The sequence below is a fragment of the Alexandromys fortis genome, unplaced genomic scaffold (assembly GCF_014885135.2).
Source record: "Alexandromys fortis isolate MF-2015 unplaced genomic scaffold, M_Fortis_MF-2015_v1.1 scaffold_85, whole genome shotgun sequence".
In the NCBI taxonomy this organism is placed as follows: Eukaryota; Metazoa; Chordata; class Mammalia; order Rodentia; family Cricetidae; genus Alexandromys; species Alexandromys fortis.
In genome coordinates, this window is record NW_026067975.1 from 1,799,249 (window position 1) to 1,822,840 (window position 23,592).

The 23,592-nt window shown below is 49.5% G+C and overlaps 1 protein-coding gene across 3 annotated transcripts in view; it reads left to right on the forward strand.

Annotated features, from left to right (window-relative positions):
• Positions 1–3,188: 3,188 nt before the first annotated feature.
• Pxylp1 (2-phosphoxylose phosphatase 1) overlaps positions 3,189–23,592 on the forward strand; it is a 64,450-nt gene continuing 44,046 nt past the window's right edge. The window contains exon 1 of one of the 3 annotated variants that reach the window (XM_050157302.1): positions 3,189–3,325. The gene's annotated coding sequence lies outside the window, so the exon portion shown is untranslated. Of the gene's footprint in view, positions 3,326–3,684; positions 3,819–13,823; positions 13,846–23,592 lie in introns of those variants that run through there. The other 2 variants (XM_050157304.1, XM_050157305.1) reach the window with 2 other exon arrangements.

Consider the following 23,592-nt stretch of genomic DNA (forward strand, 5'->3'; position numbering starts at 1 on the left):
TGTGTGAGGCAGGGCAGCTCTGCAGGCACCTAAGAAGGGACCTTTAACCTTTTCCAAGACGTTTATGTCTCCAAGGTGCTGGGGTTGTCGATGTTGGGGGAGACAGGACAATTTCCGTTTTAATATGAATACGTCAGTCAGTCTGATGCTCTCTGCTAGACGAATCGACAGCAACCCATCCTAAATAATCTCTCTCTTAATCTTTATTTCTCCAAATTCCTGAAGGAGATGGGCATTCTTGTTCTAACTAGAAAAACAAAACCCATGGCGAGGAGAATTTTGAAACAATACTGCTCATCTGGACATTTTGGTGGGCAGCATAGAAATATTTTGTGGGGTGGATAAATTTGTAGGGAAGAATTGTGGGCCATCCAGCACTTTGCAATGTCAAGAAACCGACTCAAATAAAGCAGCCTGTCCCTCTCCCTAAGGAAGACACCCCCACCCCCTGCAAGGTCATTTGTTAACTCAGGCCCTGCCCTAGATGAGGCCCCTTATATCAGTGTCTTTGTAAGGGGGGGGCACACAAACCCACAGAAAACAGTCTCTGTAAGTCCACAGACAAAGGAGGCTGTGCAAACATTTGCAGGCTTTTTGCTCCAGAGCTGAGATTGACAAGGTGATCATCTGCTGCTGGCTCATGATCCAGGCAGGGGTGGTTGGGGCAGAGTGGCAAGGACATGCTGCCTAGCGGAATATTCATGACTTGGAGCTGTTTTCAGAAGACAGGCAGGCTCAGCTTTCCGTGGATCCGGAGTGTGGCAAGGACAAAGGAGTAGGCTGATGGCAGCAGAGGGGAGAGGTTGGGAGTCAATGGTACCCTGTTTGACAGTTAGCGGATGAGTTATGACGATGGCAGTTACTGTTTTGCAGGAGCACGTGCGACACTGCGCTGGTGGCGTGTCCTAGTCAGGACTCTCTGGGTTGCCAGGGCCAGAGGGAGTTAGGGGATGTTTGGAACATGTGCTTGGATAACCAGGGTTGTGTTGGTGTCTAGCACGAGGAAGACCTGCTCCTCCATTCTGCCTGAGGATATCAGAGAGCTACACTTTCTGGCACAGCCTGCCCAGCTGTTGGCCAAGTGGCTCCAGGTGCTTCGGGTGGTACCCCTATTTCATCACCGCAGAGGGAGGAGGTTTAATGTGATTAGTGGGCTTGACATGCTCCCCTGTATGTAACTCCCCAGCAGGAACCTTCCCTTTTCCCCTCCCTAGAAACCCTTCCACCCTCAAAAGTCCTCAGGAAAGGAGGTGGGATGCTTCCTCCAGAATGCGGAGGACATTGAAGTCTTCAGGGACTAGAGGATGCAGGAAAGAGGCCGGCCATCCTGAGGGTGTGATGTCAAGATGATCTTAACCTGGGATGCAGGCTGGTGCAAAGATGGAAATCCCAAGAGCTTTGGTGGAGGAAGCCTGTGCTCGCTCCAGTCTGAGTACTTCCAGAAGAATGCCATGGACACGTGGGATAGGGGCAAATTTTATAGAGAAATGGCGCCCGGGTCACCTTGCATCCCCTTGAATTGAACCTAGGAGTGCCCACCCTGTGAAGGGCGAGAAAGTAGCCAAGAGAGGGAGCTAGCCCCTTTGGGTTAGAGTGGTTGTGAGACAGGACTGACAAAGGGCCAATCCAGAGGAAGGAAGCCACGCCTGAGTAGTTGGCAGAGAGAGGCTGGGTTTCTGCTGGAAGCAGAGTGGGGAGCCTGGGTCTGCTGGAGCCTCCGGTGGTCCTGAAAGGGTAGCATTCATTAAATAAGCAAAGCTGGGACTTAAGGTCCCTGAAAGAGTCTGGGGTCAAGTTACAGGCCTGAAGCTGACATGCCCCAAGCTTTTTGTTTCTGATTTTGTTTTGTGGTGTGAGCTAGTGCAGCCTGGGCTCTCTGTCATCTGCTGCCGAAAGTGCCCTGTGTAATTTGTGAAGGAGTGCGATTTGGAGTTGGTACAGTACTGTCAGAGTCTGTGGGGGGAAGGAAGAGAATGTTGGGTAGGATGCTTGGACTGTGGAGGTCCTTGAGGTAAATCACTCCAGGTAGGGATTGAAGCGGGGGTGGGGGTGGTGAGTTTCATGCTCAGGTATTGGGGAAGGCTGTCAGGAAGCATGAGGAAGCAAAGGATGGTGTTGCATTTGCGTGGGGGTAATAAGGCAAGAGAGACAGCATGAGCTAGTAGCTAGTGTCCTCGGGCAAGTGCCAGCCGGCCATCAAGGCTTCCCGATGAAGAAGGCATTCCAGATGACTGGACCACGGGGGTAAATGGAGTTGAAGCCAGGGAAGCAGAATCTCGTGAGACCTGCTGATTTGAGATGGAAATCGGAGGTAGATAGAAATATGGGTAAGGTATAAAGTGTTACTTAGTTATTTAGTTATTATCGAATGAGTTAGGGAAAGTCAAGCGATAAACTCCCTCCGAACCAGGAAATAGTGGCTCATTGCACCTGTTTTGCCCAGGGTCAGTTGAGAGAGACACACAGGTGTGTAGCAGTAGACCTGGAACTGCCAACAAAAGCTTGGCAGTTGCCGTTGGTGAGATCCCTCTCTCCAACATTTGCGAAAAAATGACCCGCAAACACCAGATCAAATGAAACAACGGTGCTGTCTTTATATTCTAACAGCTTCACAGAACTAGCGCTGCTCAGATCTTCAGCGGGGGCCTCGGGCCTGCAGGAACTGCCCTCCTGGACTCCCGGGTCGTGTCCTCTCCAGGGTGCCTGCAGGCCTTTAGGGACAAAACTACAGCGAGGTCTAGAGTAGAGACAAGCCGGATGTGGCCCGCTCCGGAAGAGAAGCGCGGGACAGGCGCGAGGGTGGAGGTGGTACGGTGGCTAGGATCTTGACAGTTTGACCCACGCGACATCAGGAGACCCACGTCGGCGACTAGATCTTCGGTGCAGGGTTAGGCACGCAGTCCCAAAGCACCCATGTCAGAGCCGGGGCGGGTGTGCGGCCGTGTCCAGGGCCCTCGCTCCTTTCCTAAGTCCGGCAGAGGGAGGCGCACAGGCCCTGTGCGCTCCGAGTGCGAGTGATTTCCACGCCCCAAGCTGCGTGGCCCGAGCTTGTCCTGAGGGTCGTTTGGACAATCCGAGGCCGCTTCCAAGGCCCTGGGCGCGGGGCGCCGCAGGCTGGAGGTCCCGCACGGACGCCTCCGGGGCGGAGCTCCAGGGCGCACTGAGAGCGTCGGCCCGGCAGGGGCGTGGCGAGCCCGGCAGGGGGCGCTGCGGGTCCCGGCGCCCCGGAGGCCTGCGCGCGCCACCGTCGCCTGCGCTCCCGCCAGGAGGAGCTGGCTGTGGTGGAGAACCCTACGCGCAGCAACGGAGGCCGGGACCTTAGGCGGTGAGTGCGGCGCGCGCCGGGTTCCGAGCGGTTCCGAGGCTCCCGGCTGGGGGGCTTGTGTCTAGGGTCTCGGGTGGCGACCCCGGAGGGCTGTCTTTGATGCCGGGATCGGGAGGCAGGGGCGGGCTTCCAAGCAGCGGGTGTGAACCCCACCACCAAGCTCTTTCCCTTATCTACGGGCTCCCCAGTTCCCACCCCTCCTTGTACCCCTCCCCGCGCCGGGGGTCCCCGCCCTCCGACCTGCGTCCTCTTTCACAACCCGGCACCCTAGAAGCCTGTTTGCACACCCCCTTTCTCCCGCAAGCCCTCCCACGCCTACCATCTCCTGGGTGCCAGCCGCCTGCCTCTCTTCCTTCCAGCTTTGCTCCTACTGTCCCCGCCGCCACCCTTGCGGGCTCCCATTCTGCCCCCGTGCTCGTACCGCGCGATTGCAGCCGGAATCAAAGCTCTGGGATCCCCCTTCTCCCAGGTGTCCCGAACCTGTGGTGTCCAGGTAAAGGCGACCACAACTTCGAGGCCTGCCCCGGGGGTGAGGCTGATTCTTCTCTATCTACCTGCTGCCGCCGGCGCCGGAACCCTGGGCCCAGCCGAGGGCCACTCTGCGTGTAGGCTAAGCTTGCTCAGTGCTCTACTCAGGACTGTGTGGTTACTTGGTTGCTTGCTTTTGCTCGGCGAACTTGGATACATACGTTGCTATTTCTAAAAGGAAGCCGCCTTTGCCACACACAAATATGGAGCAGGTTTTCTTGGCTGCGACGGCTGGCTTTCAGTTGTACCTGTGGATGAGGAAGGATTAGCGATGCAGAGGGAATGGAGCCATATCCCAACTCCCACCCACCCACCTCGGCTCTGGGAAGCACAGGGGAATATGACTGGCCTCTCCTGGCCAGTGTCTTTGTGGAAAGGCAAGAATGCCTTCTAAACATTCAACAGGTAAAACCAGTTAAGACTTTGGAATCAGATCTGGTGTGGATAGGGACGTCCAAGAACGTCCACCCTGGGAAAGTTCCACTACTTAGGGACATTTGTTGCTCTTTGCAGCAGGCCTCAGCGTGGACCCCAACTATGGAATAGACAGCGCCGAGCCCAGCCTACCCTCTAGAACTGTCGGTCGGGCTTGGCAGCAGCCCCCTCCTCAGAGATATTGGTGCCCTGTCGGGGACATTTGTGGGAAGAGGATTTACAGCAGATGGCTTGGAAACCCTCCTGGTCCCTGGAGGGAGGTGGAGATGGCAGGGACAGCCTGAAAGCCAGTGTGTGCGTTCACTCGTTCCCTTCTGGGCTCTTTCATTAAATCTTGGATTAAATTAATTGCCTATTCAGAAAAAAAGAACAAGTAAAGGGTATTTCTCTTTTAGGATTGGCTCTTGGCCAGTCCACCCTTACAGATACCTTGGAAGGCTTCAAATGAGCACCAGAGGCAGGGCGGACCACCTGGGGCAGAGCGCTCTGAACTGTGACCTGCTCTAGATGTAGCTCTGTTTGTTCTTTGATGGCTCCATTATTAGTCCAATATTTCTTTACCATTGAACAGATAACTGGCCAGAGACACAGCGGGGCTCAGTACGGCCCTTCTGAATGTCACAACTTCTCCTTGTCCTCCCAGCGATAGGTTGTTGTCAGGAACACCTGCAGGATTGGGGTGGGAATATCTTTGTGACCTTAGGACCAGGCCAGGTGCCCCCTGCGGGGGTACTCAGTGTTTTTTATTTTTGTTTTGTTTAAAAGAAAAAAAAAAGCCCAGGTGCATGCCTTTCTTTAAGCCCAGCACTCGGAAGACACAGGATCTCTGAGTTCAAGGCCAGCCTGGTCTACAGAGTGAGTTTCAGGATAGCCAGGGCTACATAGAGAAACCCTGTCTCAAAAAAAAAAATCCCTTCTTGCACCAGTCTTGAGGCCACAACCCTTGCTCTCAGAGGTCTCTCAACTCCACAGGTTTGAATATATGTGTCTATAAATGTTAGTCTTTCTTGCTAGGCACAGATTCGCCATGCGTTGGGCGGACCGGAGGTGTGAAGGGACAGAGAAGGAATAGAAAGTCCAGTCTCTAGGTCAGTCAGGTTTGACAACTGGTCCTGTCTCTCAGTGAAGACTGGGGATTTAAGAAAGGAAATGATTGTCTGTACTCTAGAGGTGAGGGGGGCCACGATGGGCACTCTAGGGATACCCAGAGGCTGCCTACTGAGAAGTAAGTACTCCAGGTTTATCCTGCAGGCCCTGCGCCGTGAGCCTGGCTTCATATGTTATTCCTATTTGTTTGCTTATTGATTGATTGATTCTATGTGGTCTGAAACTCTGTGTAGACTAGACTGGCCTCTAATTTATACAGATCCACCTGCCTCTGTGTCCCAAGTGCTGGGATTAAAGAGCTGTATCATCCTGCCTGGTGGGCCTGGCTTCATGGACATCCCCTACTCCTGCCTGCTGATGGAGGAAGCCGCTAGGGAGCTAGGGTCCCTTGCCAAGCTCCCCCAGCCTCTTCAGGTTGTGCTGTTCTCACTCTGGTGGGTGCTGCCCACTCCAGAACTGGTTCCCGTAGCAGCCTAGGAGTGTCTCTGTGTGCACATTGCTGCCTGTGTGTTTCATGGCTCTGCTGGGGGGAGAAGCTCCAGTGTTGAGGGATGGTCCTTAAGGGGTGACTTTGCCCTAAGCAGAGAAAGCAAAGTTAGCTCTTCTCTCCTCGTGAAGAGCGTTTTGAGGAAGAGCCCACCTAGGGCCCCAGACTGCAGGGCCTCTGTCTACTCTCCTTGGGAAGCTGGGGACAGCAGGAATTCAGAGTTCTACTTGGTCGTGGGAACTTGTTCTTCCCTGGTTGTCATTAGCTTATCTTTCCCACCCAGAATGCCTCTGTCTTCAGGTTTGGCTCTTACCCAGAATTCCTGCAGCTGGTAGGAATCTGTTTTCTAGAAGAGATTTAATTGATGCTCGCAGTTTGTGAGTGAGGACTGGAGAGGGAGAGAGACGCCACTATATGCAGGGGACAGGGGAGACGACGGCAGGAGAAGAGCAGGATCCTGGCAGTGCAGGAAAGGAATGTCCCAGACAGGACTCTGTAGGTAAGAAGGCTGCCTGCTTTCAGCTGTAGGTGTTACCACTACAAGCAAAGTCACTGAGACAGAAAAAAGATGAGCTGTTGGTCTGAGGATAGGTGTGTTGGGCTCACTCTTCTGCTTCTTAGAAGACCCGGGAAGCCATCTAAGAGATGGCCCATGACCAGATGGAAAGACCGTTGGCTGTTGTAAACTTTGTGTCAGGAGTGTGCCCCTGGGGATGTGGTCCACTGAGCCAGGTCGGTCTGGGGTCTGGCCTGGGGGAGGCACCTCATTCCAGAGATGCCGCGGGTATTGTCTAGAAGAGCAGCTGCGAACCGGTGTTCAGTGAGCGAAGGAAAGAACGGTCTTCTAGTAGGAGAGGGAGGCAGACTCCCAGGCATCCATCTTGGACCCGACTAGGACGCAGGGCATACACACTCACATTTCTGTTGGCAAGGCACCCTTTTGTCATCTCCCTGTCCCCCTCCTTGTCATTATGTATGAACAGCTTCCTTAGGGAGAGCCGTGACCAATAGCATGGAAACCAGACCTTCAAAACACAGATGAAGGTCAGAATTACTATGCTTGGTTTTGACCTCCCCTCCCCACCTCCCTCCCCTTCACTTTGGCTTGTGGATAAAGCCATCATTTATACTAAATTTATACATACCTCCCTTTGATTTTTAGAGACCTCCCTTTAGAACTAACAAGCGGCAGCTTGCTTCCCCAAGGTGGTCTCATTCTTGGATGCAGTACTGACCTGTAGAGATAAAATGGTATTATTTCGATCACTTTAACTAGAAAATTAAATATCTTGCTAATTTTATTATTGCGATCGCAGAAGAGTCTGAAGATGGAATAAAATATTGTTAAGTCGTTGCTTATAAAACCAGAGAGGTGAGTTGCACTAAAGTCATTGAAGTTGTAGCAGAATTGTTTAAAAGCTTAGAAGTAAACTTGTATGTTTTTAAATGTTACTACTAAAATGTATGGAGATTTAAATTTGAACTGCCTTAAAAATATAGACCAAAAAAATAGACATTTGGGGAAGTACGGAAGTTTTTAGTACCGTACAAACATTGAAACCCTCCATAAATTCTGCTCTGTGTTGAAATGCGGTGTGATGGTTAGTTTTGATTGCCAAGTTGACAGGATCCAGAAGTGCCTAAGACACAAGTGTCTGGGCATGCCAGTGTGGAGTTACTGAGATGGTCTCAATTGAGCTGGGAAGACCCACTTTAACTGTGTGCAGTGCGGCTGTATGGGCTGGGGTCTGGGACTGCATGAACGGGGGAGAGCAAGGTGAACATTAATGTTCGCACTCTCTGCTTCTGACACCACGGATGGATGGCCTCCCTTGGCCCAGTAAAGCCAAATGAACCCTCCCTCCCTTAAACTGCTTCTCGTGAAGGACTTGGTCATAGCAAGGGAAGTAATAAATGTAGGAGAAATGGGACTTCAGGGGGTCCAAAGGCTTCCTTCCCTTAGAACTGAGTGTAGTGGCGCTCTCTCTCTCTCTCTCTCTCTCTCTCTCTCTCTCTCTCTCTCTCNTCTCTCTCTCTCTCTGTCTCTCTCTCTCTCTCTGTCTCACACACACACACACACACACACACACACACACACACACACACGTCTTCCCTTAGAAGTCAGCTCTCTTTAGCAGAGAATACTTTATTGATTTGAATAATCTTGCTACAGTTGCTGGATAATCAGCTGTGATCACACAGCCATTTGGAGTTTGCAGTTGGCCTCTTATGTCAGGTATAAGTGGGTTTTGACTCTCCTTAGACCATTCTGCAAGTCAAACAAAGCAGCCTATGTACTGTTGACTTTCTGGAAAGATTTCCCTCGTTTGTGGCTGTCAGATTCTCTGTGGATGACTGCCTTCTTCTTGAGGACCTGGGTTCGGCTGTGGAATTCAACACAGTGCGGTAGGTAGGAGTGGAGGCTAGAGCCCGGAGTGACTTTGGATCCTGGGTGTGTCCTCACTAAGTGTGTATCCTTGGGTAACTTACTTACCTTCTCTGCCTCAGTTTCCCTATTCATGAAATTGAGGTGATGAGAATGCTTATTTTGTTGTATTACGGAGCTCTACATACGTGGCAAGGGTTTAGAGCTGTGTCCAGTACATGGTTCTTAACAAGTATTAACTGTTGTTGCTGTTCACTCATTGGTTTGGGTGCCAGCTGACTATGTTCAGATGATGGAGAGAGAAATAGCCTTTAGAATATTTAGGTGGGTGCTGGGGATTGAACTCCGGTCTCATGCACACTAGGTAAGCATTCTTCACTGAGCTATACCCCTTACCCAAGAGGATAGATATGGACAAAATGTGCCTGTCCTAATGGAACAAAGGGTTTAAGGCTGTGTTCACAATGAAGAACTGGTACGGCAGTGAAGAACTGTCTCAGACTCTCACCTGGCTCCTGGCCACCTGTCATGGCTGTGAGCGGCTGAGGGTTAGGATAGAAAGGGGAGAGGCTGGTGATCTGCAGCTGGCACCCAGCTGCCAGCTGTTTAAACTAGAAACACATTTGGATTGCTCGGTGTCTGACCCAGGCTTGTGGTTAATATTTTTAACTCATTCTTGTATGCATGTCATTAGGGAGAAGTGGGATCAGAGGCCATAAGCCCAGTATTTGCTCGCCAGCTGGTGCTCCCAGCATTAGTCTTGCTCCCGGCTGCAGGATGCTGGCCCCACTCCTGTTTGATTGCCTCTTCAGCTACCCCAGCAGCCTCCACACCATTGGAGACCCACTTCTCTCTCAGAGCGAGTGGCTGCTCTGGAGACAGGTAGCAGATTAGACAGAGACAGGGAGGCAGGCCGCTCGTCTCAGATCTGCCATAGCCGAGTCTCCTTACCTGAGAAACTGTTGAGAGGTTTGGGTTCACTAACTGGTCCATCCTGCTCAGGCTGCAGCTGGCATGTCTACCCTGTGCCTTGGGAGAGCTGACACGGGCCTACAGTTGTGGGCAGTGCCCTGGGATTCCTCTGGGATGACTCTTTAGGAATCTCTGCTTCCTAGATTGCTCTGCGTGTGGGTAGCACACCTTCTATGGGGAGAAACTGGCAACCCTTTCTCTTGTTGAGCAGCCTCTTCATTTCTGTTCATTTTTAAAAGATATTTATCTTTATTTTATGTTATTTTAGGTATTTGCCTGCATATACATCTGTGTAAGGGTGCCAGATCTGGAAGTTACAGTTGTGAACTGCCATGTGGGTACTGGAAATTGAATCCAGATCCTCTGGAATAGCAGTCAGTGTTCTTAACTGCTGGGCCATCTCTTCAGCCCCTCTGTTCATTTTTAAACTTGGAATGAATGAGGTTTTGTGTTTTTTTTTTTTTTTTAAACACAGAAAAAGAAAAAAAAAGATCTTGCCTCATACTTGGACAGCAGAAATGGCAAATGATTTCATTCATGTCCAAAGAATTGAGTTAAAAGGGGGCACCTGTCTGCCTTGGAGCTCTGACTTCTCTGCTTTTCCTCTTGATCTCCCAGCCCGGTCCTCTTTTGCCGCCATTCTGTCTGTCTCTCTCCCAGTTCTTAATGGAAACTCAGACCTGAAAAAAAATCAAAGCTTGGACATTAATGATCTAAGGTCATGGCCTAGATGGTTCATTTTTTTGGCTTTGTCTTCAAGCTGAAAAATTACTGACTTCTAGAGAAAGTATATTTTAGAAGCTGCCTAACGCAGCAGGCAGAAGGAGGCTGGCTTCCCCGCTGTCTCTGGCGGTTCTGAGTTCGCGGCATTTGCGTTTTGATTTTCTACTCTTGTGCAGTCTTGATCTAATGACCGTTGATTATCCTGGAGCAGCTGCATTAATTGATGGTATTTAACGACTCTGCTTACAGTGGGTAATTACCGTCGGCTCAGCTAAGGATAGCACGTTCTTTTTACTTTCTCTCAGCTTGGGAAGTCTTAACATTGGGTGCCCGATGCCATAGACTTCTGCATGAATTGGCAAAGACTTTCAGTATCTTAACTCTGTTTTAGCTTCCGTCTTGCCACTCGGGGCCCTGAAGGGATGTCTCTAGTCCCACCCAGGATCCGTCTTCCTCATGGACCCGCGACTTCAGTTGCCCAGGAGGAGTTGAGACCTTCTCCCCCGGTCCTGGTCCACTTCCCGGTGAATACAAGCCCCCAGGACACTGTGTGCATTCTCAGCATCTGTCGCTCACATACACACACTGACTGCTCAGGGACCCGCCTCCCCAAGGTGTCTCTGGAGTGGAGAGCAGAGGCTCTCACTCAGCACATCTCAGAGGCTTCCACTCCTCACAGGCTGGCATGAAACAGGGCTCAGTACAAGCTGAGGGAGTAGGTGTGGGTGGTGTATTCACCACCACCGCCTGGTTTAGGAATATACTTTTTGCACACATGGGTCAAACACTGACTGTTCCTGATGGTGAGGTAACTCTCCGTGAAGAGGTGGCTTACGGACACGTGCTCTGTAGGCAGCCGTCCTCATTTGCACCAATCATCGGCAGAAGCAGGAACATGGCGGACAGTGTTGCAGTGTCTTATGGGCCAGGCTCGGGGTGAAGCACTGCCTCTGGCATGCCAGGGTTCAGCCCCAGAACTTGTATACTTTCTGCAAGGAAGGCTGGTAAGTGTCGTCCGTTGCACCTAGGAAGAGGAAATGGTTATGGTTAGCCACAGTCTCTGCTGTTCTGTTTTCTCCAAAGTCAGAACTCTGATAGCAAGGAAGGATTGAATATTGAGGGGCGGTGTGTGTGTGGCGGGGGAGGTCTTTCCACGGGAGAAAAGGTGCCAGGAAGGCTCCAGCTGAAAGTGACGTCTGTCTTATGAGATGTCCGGTTTCAGTCACCGCTGCTTTGTCGCCATTAGGAATTGCCAGGTGACTCAGTAGGTGGATGGAGGGTCCTTGTTACCCCTGTTCCTTGGCCCATGCCATGTTCTCAGCCTGGTGGAATAGCTCCTGGTTGGTTGATCTCAGTAGCTGGAGGAATGACCTTCAGTTCCCCAAGACCAGAGGAGCCTGGGAGCGCTCCTTGCCCTTGAACCCACCGGCATTCCAAAGTTACCTTCCTCTACAGCCCACTTGTCGCCCCTACCTGGACCCAGCAAAGAGTGACCGTCGATTCCTACTCCTGTTTACTGAAAAATGGTTCCCTGCTGTTTCCTGCTCGTGTTTGTCAGGAAGCAAACCCTTGGTGAGAAGTCACTGATTTCTTGGGTTTTAGTGATTTCTTCAGTTTGGTGTAGGTCACTGTGACAGGTGCTTTTCTGGCCACGGCGCCCTGCCTAGTGCCTTCCCGTCTCCCTTCTTCCCCCCACATGTACTGAGTACTGTAGCTTAGCTCTGAGACCCTCCTCCTCAACCCTGAAGGAGGCCTGGAGGAATCTGACATGAGCCCTTAATGTTGATGGTCACTGTTGTCTCTGGGCACTGAGGTTGTCCAGTATTGAAGAATGTCACCCAGCCTTGGACTCAGGGAAGCCGTCTGAGGAAGATGACGTCTGGGTTGAGTTTAACCAGTGTGCCAAAGTGAGGGTGGGGCAGCAGGGCCCTCCACTGCCTGGGCACTGTTGGGCCCTGAGGTGGCGGGAGGCACTGTGTAAGGCAGGTGAGGGTCCAACCCTGGTGGCACACAGGACCTGGCACCACACAGGACGTGGTGGGGCTGGAGTGTTAAGGTCAGAGATGGAGCAGGACTGGGCTGCCACTCTGAACTGGGCTCTGAGGATATGGGCTTTGTCGCCGGTGCTGTTACCTCTCGTGCCCTATTCCTCTGTCTCCGGTTCTCGGCTGGTCCATTGCCCAGGCATTACTCAAGTTGTAAAAATAGAGTCTGGCATCAGAGCACCCGCGAGACGTTGAGGAAAGCTGGGGCTGTCATCACCTATCAGGGCACTTAACCTGGGAGAGTTTGATGCAGGGCTCTCATAGAGCTCAGGGCGTGAGGTTCTAAAGCTGGCTTACACAGTTTGCTCTAGCTCTGGATTGCTACCAGTTCTCCGTGCCCCTTCCTCAGATGTGATCTGGTTGTGGTTTCAATGCCTACCCCAACCTCAGGCCCCATCCACACACTGCCTCCAAAACCTCCCAAATGGGCTTCATCTTGCTGGCGTGGTCTGCAAAGTCAAGGCTCCTCCGCAGGGCCGTTAGCTGCCACACGGCATTCTCTCAGGTGCGGGACCCTGGCCAGCCAAGCCGGTGTGTGGTCAGCGCAGCCTGAGGAGGTTTGGCCCTCCACCGTAGGCACATAGCTTTGTACTGCTTCTCCTTAGGGAGCTGAGGGCTGAACTGAGAGCTGTCAGGTGTCCTCATTGTGATGAATGGCCCCCAGGGCAGTTTCCTTCATTCTCCATCCCAGCCTTGTTTATTGCAGTGGACTGGAAGGGGGCCGGGTAGAGAGTGCAACCTCGCACAGCTGAGTGAACAGCTCTGTCCCTTTGCCTCCAGGGAGGTGGATGTGACTCCATTGATGGAGGCTCGGGCCAGTGATCCGTGTGCTTCAGAGAACAGGATAACAAGGAAGAGGTAGTCACTGTCCCCGGGTGCTTTGTAGCGACTCCTGCCCTTCCCCAAGGGGCACATGATGTTCACCCTAGAGAACTGGAGCCCCACCAAGGCAGGCATTTGTGCTGATTTGGCTCACTGATCTCCATTTCTGCACCTTTAATCGGCATGGGACAAGTTCTCCGTCAGGAGGCATTGTATGGCAAAGTGAGGTGTCCACTGTCGGGAGAGCCCCCTGCAGCACAGAGAGACGCAGTTGGGAAGTGGAGGAAAAGTCTGGAGCTGTGGCTTGGTGACCGAAGCTCACTGTCCCTGTGTCTCGGACTACTGGAAGACAGAAGGCTCAGAAGACTGGAGAATGACTTCTGTCTGCTAGTGTCTTCAAGGGTGCCCCTCAGCTGCTCCAGGGTGACTTTCCTGTAATTTCCCTTCCATCCTGTCAGGTGTGCGCTCAGAAGTGGTGTCCGGGCCCATTTGTCCTCTTCTCTGTTGCACTGCTCAAAGCTTGTCATCAGCAGCCAAGGGGTGAGCGTCACACCCATTTGTGCTACTGTCCCATGGAAGGGGTGAGGGTCACACCCTTTTGACCACTGTGCCTGCCAGTGTCCCATGGAAGTTCCTCCTGTCCTGCCCCACTGCTGAGTTTCACACAGTGCCTGTCTCTTTCAACAGTCCCAACCCATGGTGCTTCCCATTCCCTTGACCCCTGTAGCCCATAGCACTGTTTCCAGACTGTTTTCATAATTCGTGGCGCACCTGCCTTTGAGATCTTGCTTGACTGCATTGTTTAAATAAATAGGCAAAAATTTTAAGTAAATTTACAGCAATTCCCCCTTGAGTTTTAAGTGTGATACATGTTTATTGTTATTTTACTATTATTATTTTTTTTTTGGAAGGTAGGCATGGTAACATATGCCTGTAATCCCAGTACTTGGGAGGCTAAGGCAGGTGGATGGCAAATTTGAAACCCAGTGAGAGAGAGGAAGAGAAACTGGAACAGGTAAGAGGAGAATGTTTTCTAAGATTGCTGCCGTCTTCTTCAGGAGTCTCTGCAGCCAGGCTTCCATTTCAATGTGTCGCCAAAGAAAATTGAAGTTACCTGTAGATGTTCTGGTGGAAGCTTCACCCCAGCCCCTGGCATCCATATATCCAAAGAGTCTGAAATGTTCTGGTGGAAGTTCCACTCCAAGTCTCTCCCCCCATTTCTCTCCAAACCCTGCCACATCTCAGAAAGCCTGCCAAATGATGACCCCTCGCTCAGAGATGCTCAAGACCACCCCCACAGGGTATTTAAACTGCCCCCTAGAAAGCAGACATGGTTTTCCAGTCTTCCTTTTCCGTCTCCTCTCTGGGGAGCTGGAAAATTGTCCAGGAGAGTTTTAGCCATTAAACCTGGGCTTTTTCTAGTTCAGTTTGATTTGGTCTGATTTGGATTGCTGCATCCGCGGAGAGGCTTATCAGGGTGCAGAGACTTTTCAGTAATCACAGGCATATCTACTCATAACATTCAGGACCTCTCATCTTTTTCGAAGGATTTTTATTTTTCAAATTATTATGTTTAAGGTAGTGTTGGAAAAGAACAATGACAGTGTGGCACAAAGGGACAAAAAGCAAAAGTAGCTCAACAAAAAGGGTGTGAGAGGACACAAACTCTGGCAGAAGCTTGGCCTCTGAGCTGGCTTTATCTCTAACATGGGTGTGTTCTCAGCTCACGGCGGGAGTTCACCATCACAATCTGACATGATTGGCTAATAAACATGAAGAGGAAGAGGGAAGTTAAAAAAAATATGGACCCTGGTCAGGCTAACCACCTTTAATAGAAAAGAAAAAACCACAACAACAACCAACTTTCATAATTCCCTCCTCTTTATCACACACACACACACACACACACACACACACACACACACAGAGTCACGTTTTTCTTCAAGCTTAGCCAGCATATGCTGACTTTGTGACTGGTAACAATAAATTAGTGTTGTGATAAGTGAGGGCTCAGGTGTGCCCTGAAGTTCCTGCCTGCCTAGGGGGTGCCCCTTTGCCTGGACAGCTGACCTGGTCCAGCTGGAATGTTAGGTTTTTGCCCTGGCCACAGAGTCTGCCCTTAGCAGGCCTTGCTGCTGTTTTCCTAGCCTCCCCTCTGAAGAGGTGACCCTGGCTTTGCTTAGGAGGCAGGTCAGAGGTCAGGGCTCACAAAATCTCTGACCTATGACAAGGAGGCTGCCAAGAGGCCCTGGGAATTGTTTTGGCTTTAGGCAATAGAGAAAATAGTTATATTTCTTTGGAGTCTTTACCATAGACCATCTACTCCCCCCCCCCTCAAAAAAAAGGAAGTCATAAGTGCCATTATGGAAGTGAGGCGATGAGGGATCTGGAGTACCCCTCCAGTGACCTATCTAAAAGGTCCCCCAAAGTGCATTGGTGGTTTCATTTGTGTAACAGCCAGGTATGGGTAGGAAAGGAAGTCCCCCAGTGGTGCCCAGAAGATGTGAGGGCTGAGTGAAGCCAGGGGTTATTAGCATTACAGGTTAGGCTGGGGGAAACAGGAGACGCCACAACACAGGATATATTTTTTAAGTCCAAATCAAAGTCTCTTGATGGGCTTACAGGAGCATCCATCTGTTGAACGGTTCCTCTTCATTTACCCCCTAAGGCCCCCAGCGCTCTCTCCAGAGTGATGGTCCCAGGATCTGCTTTCAGGTCCTTTGATAGCTGTTGGAGTGGCTAGAATCAGCATGAGTTCACTCTCAGATGGACTGAAGGAACACATAATAGCTCTCATTTACTCTAAAAAGGTAAAGACAATAGTGGGCCTGCCTCTCCCGCCCTTGGGCAGCTGCTGCAGTGAGCTGAGGTCTGAAGTCACATCTGGGCAGCATTTTTCTTATCGAGAAGGAAATTATGGAGAAATAGTTGTCAAAACAACATCCCATATGGATTTAAGCCTAATGTTTGAGGAATGTGATCCCTTGCAGTGTGCAGGGAACACACCAACCATTTTAGTCTTTCAGTGTACTTCCCTGCTGGAGGTTTAGGACCACACAGGTGGCCAACATTAATCACCTTAAAGAAAAAAAAAACTGTTAAGGCCAGTTAGGATCTGGTCCTTAGGACTAAGCACCTGGGCTTCAGGGGATCCTCTGCCTCCTCCATCCCTGTTCCATCTCTGTGACGATAAATAAAGTCCCTACTTGGCCACAGCTTCACTTGGAGGCATGGAGCGAATTTTTCTCTGTGTTGACCCTCTTCTTTGTAGATTGGACATGGTTAGAGTTCACCAGGTAAGTCCTTCCTGACCTTCTTGAACAAGAGAACAGGAGAACAGGTGACTACCCACAGCATACAGGACTTTAGAGGTGCCCTACAGTCCCTTGGGAGGACAAGGGAAAAATATCCTCCCCTTTCAGTCTCTGTGACTACAGCCGTACTGGCCTTCAAGTGTCTTAGTCAATGTTCTGTTGCTGTGATGAGACACCATGAACACAGCAACTCTTTTGTTGTTGTTGTTGCTGTTGTTATTTTGGTTCCCCCCCCCCCACACAGGGTTTCTCTTTAGCTTTGGACCTCGCTCTGTAGGCCAGGCTGGCCTTGAACTCTGCCAAGAGTTCTGCGGTCTCTGCCTCCCAAGTGCTTGGATTAAAGGTGTGCACCACCACTACCTGGCTGACTGCAGGCAACTCTTGTGAAAGAAAATATTTAACTGGGGCCGGCTTACAGTTTCAGAGTTCAGTCCTATATCATCATGGCAGGGAGCATGGCGGCACACAGACAGGCATGGTGCTGGAGAAGAAGCTGAGAGCTCTGCATCTAGATCTGCGTGCTGCAGGAAGAGAGAGAAAGACACTGGGCCTGTTTTGAGCTTTTAAAACCTCAGCACCACCGCTAGTGACACACTTCCTTCAACGGGCCCACGCCCAGTTCTTCTCAAGTAGTGCCACTCCCTGATTGCTAAGCATTCAAATATATGAGCCTATGAGGGTCATTCTTATTCAGAGCACCACATATGCCTACTGAACACACACAAGGTCAGCTATACCAGCCTGATACTTTCCTCTACTTAGATAAAGCTGCGGTAAAAGCAAAGACTTCTAAATAAACATTGATTAGATATATATTTAAGCAGAGTTTTGACAGCAATGTGTTGAACTTTGACCTTAGACATTTTAATATCTATTTATTTATTTATTTATTTATTTATTTATTTATTTATTTATTTATTATTTATACAGTATTCTGTCTGCTTGTATGCCTGCAGGCCAGAAGAGGGCACCAGGCCTCATTACAGATGGTTGTGCGCCACCATGTGGTTGCTGGGAATTGAACTCAGGATCTTTGGAAGAGCAGGCAGCGCTCTTAACCGTTGAGCCATCTCTCCAGCCCCCGACATTTTAATATCTTAAAGTCTCATCTTTTATATACCTTTATGTCATTTGCTTAGACCTTTGTAGCTCACTTCAAATCTCCCAGCTTTTTTCCCTTCTCGGAAAAAAAAATTCAGGCATCATACTCTTTGTCAGTAAGCCACATGGCCAGCCATGATGATGCTTCATAAGCAGGTACAGCTGGCCTTATGAAGAAGACTTCACTACCCAAGACGGCAATGAGGCAGCATGGTTGCTGTGTGTTTGTGGTGAGCACAGATTCATGTTAAAATAAGCCCACCCGCCCATACCACGGCACAGATCCCTGTGGGGAGACATGGATATCACAGGTTAAATGTGGATAGTCACCTTGTTTTTTTTTTTTTTTTTTAAGAAAAAGAATATTTGATCTCGAATAGCATGGGTACAAGGAGGAGGCAGTACATGTGGCCTATATGTGTAGGCTCCCCAAAAGAGCAAAGCAAAGACACAGGAAGAAATTCCATGGTCTTAACCTGTATTCATTACCTTTCCATTGCTGCGATTAAAAACACCATGACCAAAAGCAGTCATAGAAAGGAGCATTTATTTGGGCTTCGCCTCCAGATGGGCTCCATCATGGCAGGATGCATGGTAGCAGGAAGCTGAGAGAGATCACATACTCAACCAGGAGCACGGAGCAGAGAGAGTGAAATCAAAGGAGAGTGGGGCTTTCTCTCCAAGCCCTCCCCACAGTGGCACACTGGAGACCAGCCAGTCTGCTAGTCTCCCTAAACAGCACCAGCACCTGCGACCAGGTGTTCAAATACCCCAGCCTAGGGGGACATGTCTTATTCAAACCACCACACAACCCAAGCAAAGGGCACCCATATGGCTTACCACAGATCCTAACTGTGAATGCCTGGCAATGCCCTCTGGATTCCATTTGACTTCCTAGACGTCCCTAGATACAAACTGTTGCTCAGAAGAGAACCCCTAGAAGGAGAGCTCTGAATGGAAGATGTGTCCCGTGCCTATAGGTGGCGCTGTTGCTCTCGGAAGCACATGGAGAAACTCTGGCAAAGAAAATGACCATGGTGCTGTCTTTTGCTCCACCCAAACATAGCATGGGTTGAGGTTTGATCTGTGATCCTCTGTGTTGGTTGGAATTTAAGATCCAACTTGTCAAAAACAGCTAATCCTGATCTGATTTAGTATGTAAGTAGCCTTGTGGTGGTCTCTTTCACTGTGTTCAGTATTCCTCTTAGTCAGGTTAAGGTATGATGGACAGGGTTGGGGAGTCTCTAGGTCCTCCACGGGAGCTGGTTCACTCCTGTCTGGGGGAATCTGTTTTTCTAGAGCTCTTTTTACCTAAATTATCTCCCATCCTGGTTCCATGAGAATTAAACCCTCAGAGCCTCAACTTAACGGAAGTTTCTTGCACCCCAGTTTGCAATGCTTCCTTAGTCTCTGACTGCTTCTCTTATAGAGAGGTGTCCTATGTTAGGTGTCCTTAGCAATAGGCTTAGATGTCACCAAGGACACATGTGAAGCTGTGGATCAGAGTCCCATCCTCACTTCACGTCACCCACCAAAGACTATTTTGCTATTCCTGATGTTTCTTAGCTCTGTCTGGTGCACAAGGGTTACTTGGCCACCGAGACATTTCCTTGAGCCCTCCCTGCATTGCTGAGAAACTTTCCATTCTGGGATCAGTACCGACCCAAAAGGTTACCTAAGACACTGGAAGCACATTTCTCCCAAGGGAGGGCATCTGAGCTCTCTACCAAATGGATTGGAAAGCCAAGAGGAGACCTCATATTTTGGGGAAAGAATAAGCTTAGTGTTGCATGGAGGACACACAAATCGAAAGTAAAGCAGGAAAGGAATTAAAATTTATTTTTAATTTATGCATATGGATGTTTTGTTTGCATTTATTGTCAGTGCACTTCATGCATGCAGTGTCTCTGGAGGTCAGAAGAGGGTGTTGAAGCCTCTGGAACTGGAGTTGCAGCAATTCTTAGCTGCCGTGTGGATGCTAGGACTCGAACGCTAGGGTCCTGTGCAGAGCAAGTGCTCTTGACTGCTGAGCCTTCTCTCTAGCCCACAGTTTCTTTTTGCAAAAAGGGCGCACTAGAACCCAGACTAGGGTAGTGAGCATCTGTAACCAAGATGTCCCCTGGCTTTTATCCCTAATTCAGATGGTGACTGTGTCTCATCCCATTGGTGGGAATTTGAGCTCACAACCTGGTATGATTGGCTGATGGGTGTGAAGGAGATTCAGGGCACACAAACTCTTGTTGGGATAACTACTTTTGATAGAAAAAGACCATTTCTCACAGTAGCAATTATGTAAAATTCATCTTTAACTGCACACAGATTTATTTATTTAATTTGCATGGATGTTCTGTCTGCATGTGTGTCTATGTACCACATGAGTGCCTGGTGCCCAGGAAGGTCAAGATCAGTGAATTTTCTGGAACTTGAGTTATAGATGTGAGCTGCCATGAAGATTCTGGGTTTTAAACCTGGGTCCTCTGAAAGAGCAGCCAATATTCTTAAGCACTGAGCCATCTGTCCAACCCTAAATTCATCTTTTTTTTTTGTTGTTGTTTTGTTTTTTTGAGACAAGGTTTCTTTATGTAGCCATAGCAGTCCTGGAACTCACTCTGTAGATCAGGCTGACCTCAGACTCACAGAGATCCACCTGCCTTCGCCTCCCAAATGCTGGGATTAAAGGTGTGCGCCATTACAGCCCTGGAAATTTATCTTAAGTATCACTAGGTTCTCAATTCTATACATTATTCAAATAAAAGACCCTACTCCTGTCTTTGCTACAACAATAACAACAAAAACAAAAAGCAAGAAAAGAAAACAGCCCAGCTTTTTAATGCAGTCTTTATTTTTATGGTGTTCCTGGAATCAAATTGGGCGCATCATGCTGTAACTTACCTTATAGTCTTACTTTTTGGCTTAACGTAAGGTTTTCCTATTATTGGTGGTTTTGTTAATTATTGACAATGGTTATAGAAGTTGTGAATCATGTTATTATAAATATAATGTTGACAACATATATATCACAATATATGTGAGTAAGCTCAGAGAAATCCATTCTCCTCTAGCAGAAAGAACAGCACCCCTCGAGGCTGTCTCCTGCCATGTTTTCACCTGGAAGTTTTGCGTGTCTTGGGGAAATTTGGTCAAGGTGTGCCAGTGTTAAGGTTTGCCTAAGGGAAGGTGCTGTGTCCTGCCTAACTTGGTCCTGGAAACCTGATTGGGGCAACAAGGGGATGGAGAAAGGACAGACACACATGCAGAAAAACTGGGGTAGGGTGGAGTGTGCTTACTTTAATGGAGGGCACCTACTATGCTGCACATGCGTTATGTATAGCGCAGGAGAAGGGTTAGCTAGGAGGTCTCCTAAGGGAGTGAGTGGTCTCAGCTTGCAGTCATCCCAGACTGCAGACAGGACACAGTAATACCATGGCACACGGGTACAGGACCATCCACGGGAACAGAGATAACCTGCCAGGGGCTACATCCGTGAAGAAAACTGACCCCCCCCCATTTCCACCAGCCATCAGCTGCCACTAGCTTCTCAGCTGTGGGTGGGGCCTCCTGAGCCCTTCTGCCTCTCCTGTTTTTCACTTGGCAATATTTCCTGGACACTCAACTTCCACACTTAAGCCCAGTTCTTTCTTTTCTACAGCCGAGTCTTGTTCCAGTTTGTACTGGAACTGTCATCTTTTACCAATTCTCCCGCAGACCAACGTCGCCCTGGTTTCCAGAGCAATGTAGTAACTTCTAAAGCCATGTTTGTATGGGGGAGTGTGTTCTTGTAGGATCCTAACCTCCGCTGTGCTTCTCCAGCACGGAGTTGTCTGAGTTCTGGAGCAAGTGAGCAGCCAGGCAGTTTCTGCAGAGACTTTTCTGACAGCCTCCAGAAACTCACGTCATGTTCTGTGAAACAAGAGATTCCCCCATGGTCTGCTCAGGGGACTTAGGAACCATTCTGCAGGAGGTTATGACAGGTCATAGATAAGGTTTGAAACCACTACATTTTTCCTCTCTGGCCTTTCTAGCCCTGGCTTGAACCTCTCTACTTGTTAGTTTGGATACCAAATGCCTCCACTGATACATGTGGTGAATACTTGCTTGGTCTCGGGTCAGGGTTCTGAAAACTTGAGAAGGCAGAGCCTAGCCAGAGACCCCAGGTCACTGGGGTGAGTCCGAGGACAAACTTTTGTCTTGGGCTCTCTGGGGTGAGTCTGTGGACTGTATCTTGTCTTGGGCACTCTCTCGTGCTTTCTCTGCTCCCTGTCTCGTTCTCCCCGCTTCCTGTCTACTATATGGTAGGACCTTCCTCTGCCATACCATGCCAACTCTGAACTGTTCTGCCTAAGTTCATGGGGCCAAGCCACAGGGCAAACTCTCTGAAACCATGAGCCAAAATAAGGGTTTTTGTTTTTCTATAACAAACACAAAGTAATGGACTGTGCTACCTGTCACAACTTTTCAGAACTTTCCAAGAAAGGAATTTAAAGACCTCGGGTGGTAAGTCCAGAATGTGTTTGGAGAGTTTCACCTCTCCTTCCCAGGCAGCTCTAGAGAGACATGGCTCCCCTATCTGAAATTCCTCCTTGGAGGTGGGGAGGATGCCCCTGTGGGTTTGGCATCCTAGATACCTCCTGGCCGCCCTAACTGGGTTACATGGACAGAGTCTCCAAGAAACAAGGCTCTTTGTGAACTAAAATGTGGAGAATAGGAGGGACTCGGTGTGGGGCTGGGTCAGAGGGTGGGACTTTGTAGTTCACAGACAGTGGTTGGCTGGTCGTCCTACAGCATCATAGGAAATAGCTAGAGGCCCTGGATGGGATAGTTCTTGGAAGAATAAGATTTTGTGTTGATTTTTAGATCACTGTGTTCAAATGATTTGTCTTACAAAAAGAGGCTTTCATTGTACTCTGAGGTCAGAGAGAAGCAGCAGAGATTTTTATCCTCATTGAATCATTGACACCAAGGTCGGCGATAGGGCATCCATCCTGTGGTCAGTTTTCACAGAGATAGTGAGCAGAGCCAGCTTTCTGTGATGAAATGTGTTCAGGAGAGTAAATGACTAAACACTGTCTAACAAACACTCTTGCTAGTCCACAACACGCAGCGGTCTTAACTCAGCAGAGCTTGGAAGCATGGTTTCCTCGACCCACTGAGAAGCCTTCTTTGCCTGTTTAATGTGCATATTTCGTAACTCAACTCCAATGATTAGTGCAGATTAATCACGGTGCTTTGAATTCTCTAAACTACTTATGCCAACAGCCTCTTCCCCCAAGGTTCGTATCATTGATCTTAAGGCTTGATCGCATCCACAATGTTAAGCTAGGTTGATTGTGATGGTTTGAACAAAAAATGCCCCCCATAGGCTCATGTATTTGAACATGTGATCCCCAGCTTTGGTGTTATTTAAAGAGTTTACAAACCCATCAGGAGATGGAGCCTTGCTAGAGGACATACATCATTTGGGGAGGGCTTTGAGGATTTCGAGCCTTGCGCCATTTCTGGTTCTGTCTGTCTATGTCTGTGTCTCAGTCTCTCTGTGCTTCCTGTGTGTGGAGCCCAAGTGTAATCCGCCAGCTTTCAGCGCTCTTCCTGCCATGATGGAGCCCATCCCTCTGGAATCGGAAGCTGATGTAAATGCTCTCCTTTTTAAGTTGCTTGTGGTCCTGGGATTTTGTCACAGCAGCAGAAAGCGACTGAGACGCTGATGGATGAAGGACTGGGGTGCACACAGTGCTAGTTGCTACTTTCTTGGCTGGGGGCTGAGACAACAGTTTGCGTTCCTTCCCAAACTTGCCACTTGTGAGTTTGGGTTACAGGGCTTTAGCACGGTTTGAAATGTAAAAGACACAAGGAATGTTTTTACGGGAGAACATGTTTTAGAGTTCTGAATCAAGGAACGCTGGAGTAGCGATACGTAGAGGGAAAGGGACTCTAGCCAGCCCCAGCATGGCAAGCACGGCTCTGGCAGGCCTTGCCTTCCCCCATTCCCTCTGCCTTGCTAAAAACCATTAGATTACATTCCTAACGCTAGCCCGCAAGTTCCATTCTCTTGTGTGGCCACTTCATCCTATTGGAGCTGACCACCAGGGTCCAGCTATCAAAGTATTGAAGTTCATCAATCAAAAGCCCACTTTTGGCCACCTTAATTAACATGCCCAATCAAAATTAACCAGCTCACCCTAACATAGTGTTTCCCCTTTATAAACTGCCGTTTGCTTATGAGCCACGTCTGTCTCCTCTATCCAGAGGCAGTTCTTTGCCCCTCTGGGACAAATGTCCCTTATTTGTCCTCTCCCTTATTCCCTTCCTCTTCTCCCTTGTCCTCAATCTCCTGTCTTTGTCTCTTTATC